Source organism: Grampus griseus (assembly GCF_964374135.1).
Source record: "Grampus griseus genome assembly, chromosome: 5".
NCBI lineage: Eukaryota > Metazoa > Chordata > Mammalia > Artiodactyla > Delphinidae > Grampus > Grampus griseus.
In genome coordinates, this window is record NC_138998.1 from 109,007,206 (window position 1) to 109,014,924 (window position 7,719).

General features: G+C 35.9%; 1 long non-coding RNA gene across 2 annotated transcripts in view; it reads right to left on the reverse strand.

Annotated features, from left to right (window-relative positions):
* LOC309823052 overlaps positions 1–5,859 on the reverse strand; it is a 206,260-nt gene extending 200,401 nt beyond the window's left edge. For both annotated transcript variants that reach the window (XR_014296803.1, XR_014296804.1), the window contains exons 1-2: positions 5,743–5,859; positions 3,907–4,132 (exon numbers count right to left, since the gene is read on the reverse strand). This is a non-coding gene — a long non-coding RNA (uncharacterized lncRNA). The remainder of the gene's footprint in view (positions 1–3,906; positions 4,133–5,742) is intronic.
* Positions 5,860–7,719: the final 1,860 nt, after the last annotated feature.

The window sequence follows — 7,719 nt, forward strand, 5'->3', positions numbered from 1 at the left end:
TTTTTAAAATCCATTACTAATGCTAAACATTCTCATGACCAATTACCTTTATATCATCTTTTCAGTTAGTGGCATTGAAAATACAGTTTCTTCATTACTAATAATGCTTTGATTTTATTGCTTTCATTTTATACATGGTGGCAATGGAAAATTCTACACAAGTCATTGAATTTTGTGGTTTCACGAGACGGTTCATCATTCTATTCTACTGTAGCTGGATAATAGCCTTTCTGTACATGATATGCTTGTTCTTTTAGTTCATCTTCTTTCTATTCTATTCTCTCTCTCCTCCCCTTGAGGCTGCTATTATTCTTCTCCACCCTCCGTCCCATAACAAACTTTCCCAGCAAACTTGACTCCAGGACCCCTTTGTGCCATCCTGAAAACAAAAAACCAGTGTGTGAAATGTGCTTTAATAGCATGTCTTTGCTGCTTATATAAAGGAACACTGTATGTAGAATAACACTTCATTTTTCTGTGATATATTGCCATATTGTAACATCATTGCCAAGGGACTTATTTTTTCAATATATTTAATAGTAAATTTCTCTATGAGCATATCAACTGGAAAAAAATGTCTATTATTCCTGATGAACTGGCAAATTCCCTATTATTAAACACTGAGCATTGTATGATCAACTACATTTTTCCCTAACTGACAAGAAACTTGGAGCCAGGAACCAAGATTTATGTGGCCACAGGTCTATATAATTTTGGTAGCCCTAAGAAAAGAGAATTCAAAATTATGAACACAAAATTAAGTGCAGGGGGCTTCCCTGGTGGCGCAGTGGTTGAGAGTCCGCCTGCCGATGCAGGGGACACGGGTTCGTGCCCCGGTCTGGGAAAATCCCACATGCCGCGGAGCAGCTGGGCCCATGAGCCATGGCCGTTGAGCCTGGGTGTCCGGAGCCTGTGCTCCGCATCGGGAGAGGCCACAACAGTGAGAGCCCCACGTACCGCCAAAAAAAAAAAAAAAAAAAAAAAAATTAAGTGCAGGGATATGGAAGGGGCTCGTGTAAGTTCAGAGCCTTGAAGCTTAACCTTTATTAGCTACATGGCAAATCCACTTCTGCTTGGAACTATGATTTATGCCCAGCTGCTACTATTTTCCTCTCTAATTGTTTCTTAATTCACTAGCTACCTTGTTATCCTTACACAATTGGGATCTAATTGGTTGTTTATCTAAAATTTCTGAAAAATATGGAAATTATTAAAAATTACATACATATAAACATATTCTTTAAACTGAAAGCACATAAATATTAATTTGTTTGTTAATCTTTTCATTGATACACAAGGCTTTTTATTTGGGTAAGGTATTAAATGGAGGTTAGTTAACAGAGGTTGTCTTCTGTTTAATTACCCCATCCTCATCTTTATAATTTGAACTTTATATTTTAATTTTGGACTAATGGTTTTATATTTCATGTACCTGTGCTTTTATTAGAAGATGCCTCAAAATTATTTCAAAACAGGTGGATTAAAGTTATACTTATGACTACTTGTACATAAATTTTCTAATTTGTAGATTATCCATGATAATGTTGTCATATATGGCTGATTACCTTGGACTTTCCTGAGTTGCTTCTTTTTGTTATTTTTGGCATATACTATATAAACAAAAGATAATTCATCCAACTCAAAACATATGACAAAGTTTTTGTTGTATGTAATTTAGGACTATGTTGCTTCAACTTTCCAAAATCCTAACTGAGTATACATTGGGTACCATTTCTTATACACACTGATTATTTAAGTATACTCAAAAATAATAAAGGTGGGTAGATGTGTGTGTGTGCGTGTGTGTGTTTTAATGAACAGGCAAAAGTAGAAATGAGTCAATGTTTCAACATAGCTTTTGTGTTGAAGTTAACATATGCTTTTAAATTTGCCTAGGGGCAAATTGTAGAAATATTAGCTATTGCCAATCTGTTTTGTCACAAAAGAATGAACAGCAAATGGTCATTGGTATTTTCATCTGACCTTGTGGTGTGGAGTTTTAAGAACCTGCAATAGTGCACAGATGTGTACTATCCTTTAAAATCTGCATCTAATCTTCTGGGCTCAGTTTCAGAATCCAGTGCTATCATTTAAAACAAATATAGTTTGTTCTTTCATCTGTGCAGCATAACAGAAGACTTTTAATCAAAGTCAGACACATATTCTGAAAGAAATCACTGTCTACCCTTCCATGAAAGAACTAAATTTCAGTACCTTACTTCAAATTTTACTTGTTCAATAAATTAATTTCACACACCTTATTTTGAATCATCCAAGATGGAGTGATTTCATTTCTTAACAAAAGATGGTTTGTTTCATAGAGTGTGCCTTGTTATGAGCTTTAGTATATTCTGAAATCCATTAATACAGGAAATTTGTTTTTATACCATTTTGCAGACAAAAATAGCATGTTATTGCATGGATGAAAAAGGACAATTAAAAACTTTTAAAATATTTTCTGAGGGAAAGTTCAGTTTAGGTTATTATGAAAATACTGCTTAAATCAATAGGCCTTATAAAACTGTAAGATTAACAAATATGAGTTCTTTTATTTATTTAGTTATTTTTTGCGGTACGCGGGCCTCTCACTGTTGTGGCCTCTCCCGTTGCGCAGCACAGGCTCCGGACGCACAGGCTCAGCAGCCATGGCTCACGGGCCTAGCCGCTCTGCGGCATGTGGGATCTTCCCGGACCGGGGCACGAACCCATGTCCTCTGCATCGGCAGGCGGACTCTCAACCACTCCGCCACCAGGGAAGCCCTATGAGTTCTTTTAGAAATAACAATCTAGGTCTTTATTCTCAGTGTAACATAATCATGCATCATTGTAAGATGCAGTTTCTGAAACCTGGTCATTGTTTACGTTTTGAATGTGTGACAGCACAATGTTGGAGAAGTACCTAAGATGGATACTGAAAATAATGGGGGATTAAAAGTGATACTATAATAGAATGGACTAAAATTACTGGTGTGGTTACACCTGGAAAAACTGAAAAAAAGAGAAAATAAGATTGAAACACATTAAAACAGGGAAGTTTTAATAGGCTGAACTTTGATGTTTCCACTAACTTTAATGTTATAAAACATTTAGAAAAGGAAATTTAAGACACTTTTTTAAGCACTGATATTCCTAGTGAGTTCTAAACATAGGCAATTTGTTACCCTTAGAAAGTAGTGTACAGTAAAAATACAAAATAATCCATGCAAGATTTAGATATGTGATGAATGATGATATACAATTGGCTTATTACAGGAAATAAAGAAGTTTGAGACAAGTACTTCTGATCAAAGCAAGGAGAGCAACCAAAGTTTGGTGCCCCTGTGCAATAGAATACTGCATAGATGAGAAATTTGTCTCTAATTATTATGTTTCGTTTTTTCACTTTGAGAATATAATACATTTTTACAATGTAGCCTATCATGAAAAATGATCTAAAGTAATAATATTTTGAATGAACATAAGTAATAACTGATTTATGAGACAATTACTCTAGTTCTTCACTCTAAGCAGATATATATATATACATATACATGTTACAATCACATGTATATTTAAAATAAAGTTTAAGATATTGCAAAAATTCATAGTGAGTATTTGCTTCATGATGACTACTTAGGTATTCGGTATTGACTTCAGAAATCACAGCTCCAGTTTTAGGATCTAACTTCCCATGAAACAAATTTGACTGCCTGTTGCAACAAGTATAAGTATGTCATTAAAGACTGTAAAAGTAACTTGCTAAAAATGCCAGCTTGCCTCTTCCAGTTTGCTCTTTGAATGGCCACAAATTTTTGTTTGTAATTCTTATTGCATGAATCCCTCAGGATAGGCTTGGTTATGCTGTGGTAACAAACAACCCTAAATGTCTCAGTGGCTAACATAACAAATGTTTATTGTTTTGCTCACTCTGTACATCTGGTGCAGATCATTTGAGGGTATTGTTCTTCATTGTCTTTCAGAGACCAGACTGATGGATGTTGCAACCACTATCTGGAATGCTTCCAATCACTGTGACAGCAGGAAAGACAGTTCATGAAAGTCTCACTCTGTCAGTTAAATGTTTTGGCCCAGAAGTGACCCATGTTGCTTCTGTTCATGACTCCTTTGGCCAGAACTAGTCACATGGACTCACCTGAGGAAGCCAAGTAAAGAGGAAATCAGAAAAGAAAATCCTACCAGGCAGCCAAAGATCAGAAACAGCTGGTGAACTGCACTAATGATTTCCACACTGTACATACAGCATCAACCTAACTGTTTTAAAGGCAACTATTATTGATTGAATAACTCATCTGAAACACAACCATGACTAAAAAGTAATATTAAAAGGCCATTTTTGTTGGCCTAGAAGAGTGAAAGAAGCCTTCTTAAGAGCCAGCTTCTGCTGGTATTCCTTGCTATGGTTTCAGTGTACTTCAAAAGCCTTCTACTAATTGTAAGCTTGGGTAAAACTGCTATTTTGTTGAGTGATGCCAGTTACAAAAACACTTCAGCAAGAGTGGTGAGCTCTTGGCAAGCTATCTGTCTCACTGGGAAACGAATTTCTGGAGAAGGGAATAACCGTACATGCTGTTATCACTGTCTTAAACTGAGAATGATCTCAGCCTTCAAAGTTGTTTCATCAAGGCCCTGCTGAAAACTTAGCCATTTTAAGGACAGGTATCCTGCCAAAATGCTTATTGACTGGCTGTCACTAGATAATGTATTACTAATAAACAGAAACAAACTTAAGTCTCAAATACAGGAAAAATTTTCCCAGTCCATTAAGGATATGAAAGAAAAGGATTTTAGGGCTGTTTCAAAAATACAGCAGTGTCTGAACCTTTGAACATTATCTGTGTGGTGGGAACAACCAAAAACAAAGTTAGTTTCACACAATGCTTTATATTCAATTTCCCATTTCTCTAGGATGATGAACATTTTGAAAATGAAACAGTGGTTGAGGATCAAATATTAAAGCTTTTAGTAAATGTTGGCTTTGAAATATCCTTATCTTTGACATGCTGATTTTACAAAATAGGTCATAGATCCCAGAAATATTTAATTAGATAATACTTTGCATAAATATTTCAAACTTTGCCATTTTAATGTATTGGGAAGATAGAATGAAAGGAGAATGTTTATAGATACTTTTTTTAGTGTTTTGTATTCTATTGTATTACAATAATAAAATAAGATATATGAAGAAAAGATTGCTGTCTTTTGGAATATAACAACCTAATAATTATTTTTATTATTAAACAGAAGTATTAACAGCTAATGTTTCTTAAATATTTACCATATGCCATGTACAATTATTATGAAAACTTTATATGTATTCACTAATTGTATTCTCGCAACAATCCTCTGGTGTAGGTATTATTATTATTATCAGCAATTCATGAATGAAAAACATTAAGACAGTCTGAATCCCAAACTTTTGCATTCACATTTTTTTCAGAATATGGGCTTTGGAGACAAAGAAACTTGAGTTCCAAATCTTACTTTACATTTAGTAAAAGTGGCAGCCACTTTCAACAAATTATGAAACCTCTGTAAACATCAATTTCTTCATTTGCAAAATTCACAGTCTTTTGATGGGAAAAAGTATGAGTAAGAATGGATATTATCAATACTTAGCACACTTAGGTCCAAAAAACATCAGGTAATATCATCATCATCACCATCATCATCATTATCGGATATAAAGGAAAGCATTGTGCATAATCTCAGTAATATAGTGGATACTTAATATATATTAGTTACCTTTCTTGTATTTCTTCAAAAGTCGTAATAGGCTGAAAAGACAAAAGACTACTCCACATGTGAAATGGAATCTAACCAGGATGGAATTCCACAGGACTATGAGAATTGTGTCTGTGAATGACCTTGAAATGAAAACCCAGGGACTATTTTTAATCTTATTTCTAAATTTAACTGTGTCATAGTCTTATATTAGTCCTCTCATTGTCAGGGAGTTTGGTGTTCATTTAACATACACTGAGTACATTTTTCAGTGTATCAGCTTTCAAATCCTGGCTTAGAACGAGTTTCAATGACTATTCACATTTCCCGCAGAGGCATGGTGGAATTTAATAAAAGATCTGTGGATTGAAGGGGGAGTAGGATATCAGGGTATGAAAGATTTGTGACAGCTCTGATATATTTCTTTCCTCTGTTCAAAAGCAAAGACCACAAAGCACTTTAAAATTACTGAGAAAATTACAACTGAATGTTAGTACTCTTTAAATCCAAGCATCACCTCTGACTATTAAAATGAATGTAAAGCTAAAGTGTATTTGAGGTTCAGTGATTTAAGTAAAAGTTCTCTGGGACCGGAGATATCTCCTATACTGTCTGATTAAGGATACCTATCTGCAAAACTAAATGATGCACCAACATTGCAGGCTCAAATCAGTTTAATTGATTTGTGTGTATCATTATCCTCTCTGTTATGCTTATGTTTTCAATTGTCAAAAGCAGACTTTGCCAATTAAGAGCTATGTTACATATACAGCAGTCAGAGGATGGAGAGTCCTATCATCAGTCTATATCATACAGTGCTGGCCAAGAACACTACTTTTCAAAAATGGAAAAAACACAGTTTGAGAAATAGGTGCAATGACACATCAATTCATGCAAATCCAGGAAACTAATGTGGAGGTGGTGCTATACTTAAAAACTCGTTTGGGTTCCAGGATGGCCAAGTAAAAGATCCAAAAGCTGACTGAAGGTAAGCTTAGTCCTATTATGTTAGCCTAGCAAATTGAAAGAGATGTCACAAGAAATTTTTCTGAAGTAGGTAAGAATCTTGACTAATAATTGCCATTAAAATGAATTTTTCAAGGATTTCCCTGGTGGCACAGTGGTTAAGAATCCTCCTGCCAACGCAGGGGACATGGGTTCTATCCCTGGTCCGGGAAGATCCCACGTGCGGCAGAGTAACTAAGCCACAACTACTGTGCCACAACTACTGAGCCTGCGCTCTGGAGCCCGTGAGCCACAACTACTGAGCCCACATGCTGCAACTACTGAAGCCCACGCGCCTAGACCCCATGCTCTGCAACAAGAGAAGCTACCACAATGAGAAGCCTGTGCACCACAATGAAGAGTAGCCCCTGCTCACTGCAACTAGAGAAAGCCCGCGCACGGAAATAAAGACCCAGCACAGACAAAAATGAATTTATTTTTTTAAATGATTTTTTCAAAAAAGCTGAACGTATGTATCACCTTGCTTATTTCTAATAAAAATTAGCCACACATTAAATCATTTTTTTGTTTAACATTCCTACTAAGTTTGTGCTAGAATAAAAATATCAAACTACAAAATTTAATGACAATATTTAACATCTTTGTTGATGCCAACAGATTTGAAATTTAAAATTTCCATTTGTCCAAGGAATTTAAAAACTTTTTTGTTATTTCATTGATGGAGATGAGAAAAAGAGAATATATATATACACCAAGTTGTTATGGATGAAAATCACTTTGATTTAAAAAAACAAAAAGATAAACTGGGGCTTCCCTGGTGGCGCAGTGGTTGAGAGTCCGCCTGCCGATGCAGAGGACACGGGTTCGTGCCCCGGTCCGGGAAGATCCCACATGCCGCATAGCGGCTGGGCCCGTGAGCCGTGGCCGCTGAGCCTGCGCGTCCAGAGCCTGTGCTGTGCAACGGGAGAGGCCACAACAGTGAGAGGCCCGCGTACCGCAAAAAAAAAAAAAAGATAAACTAACACCCTTGTA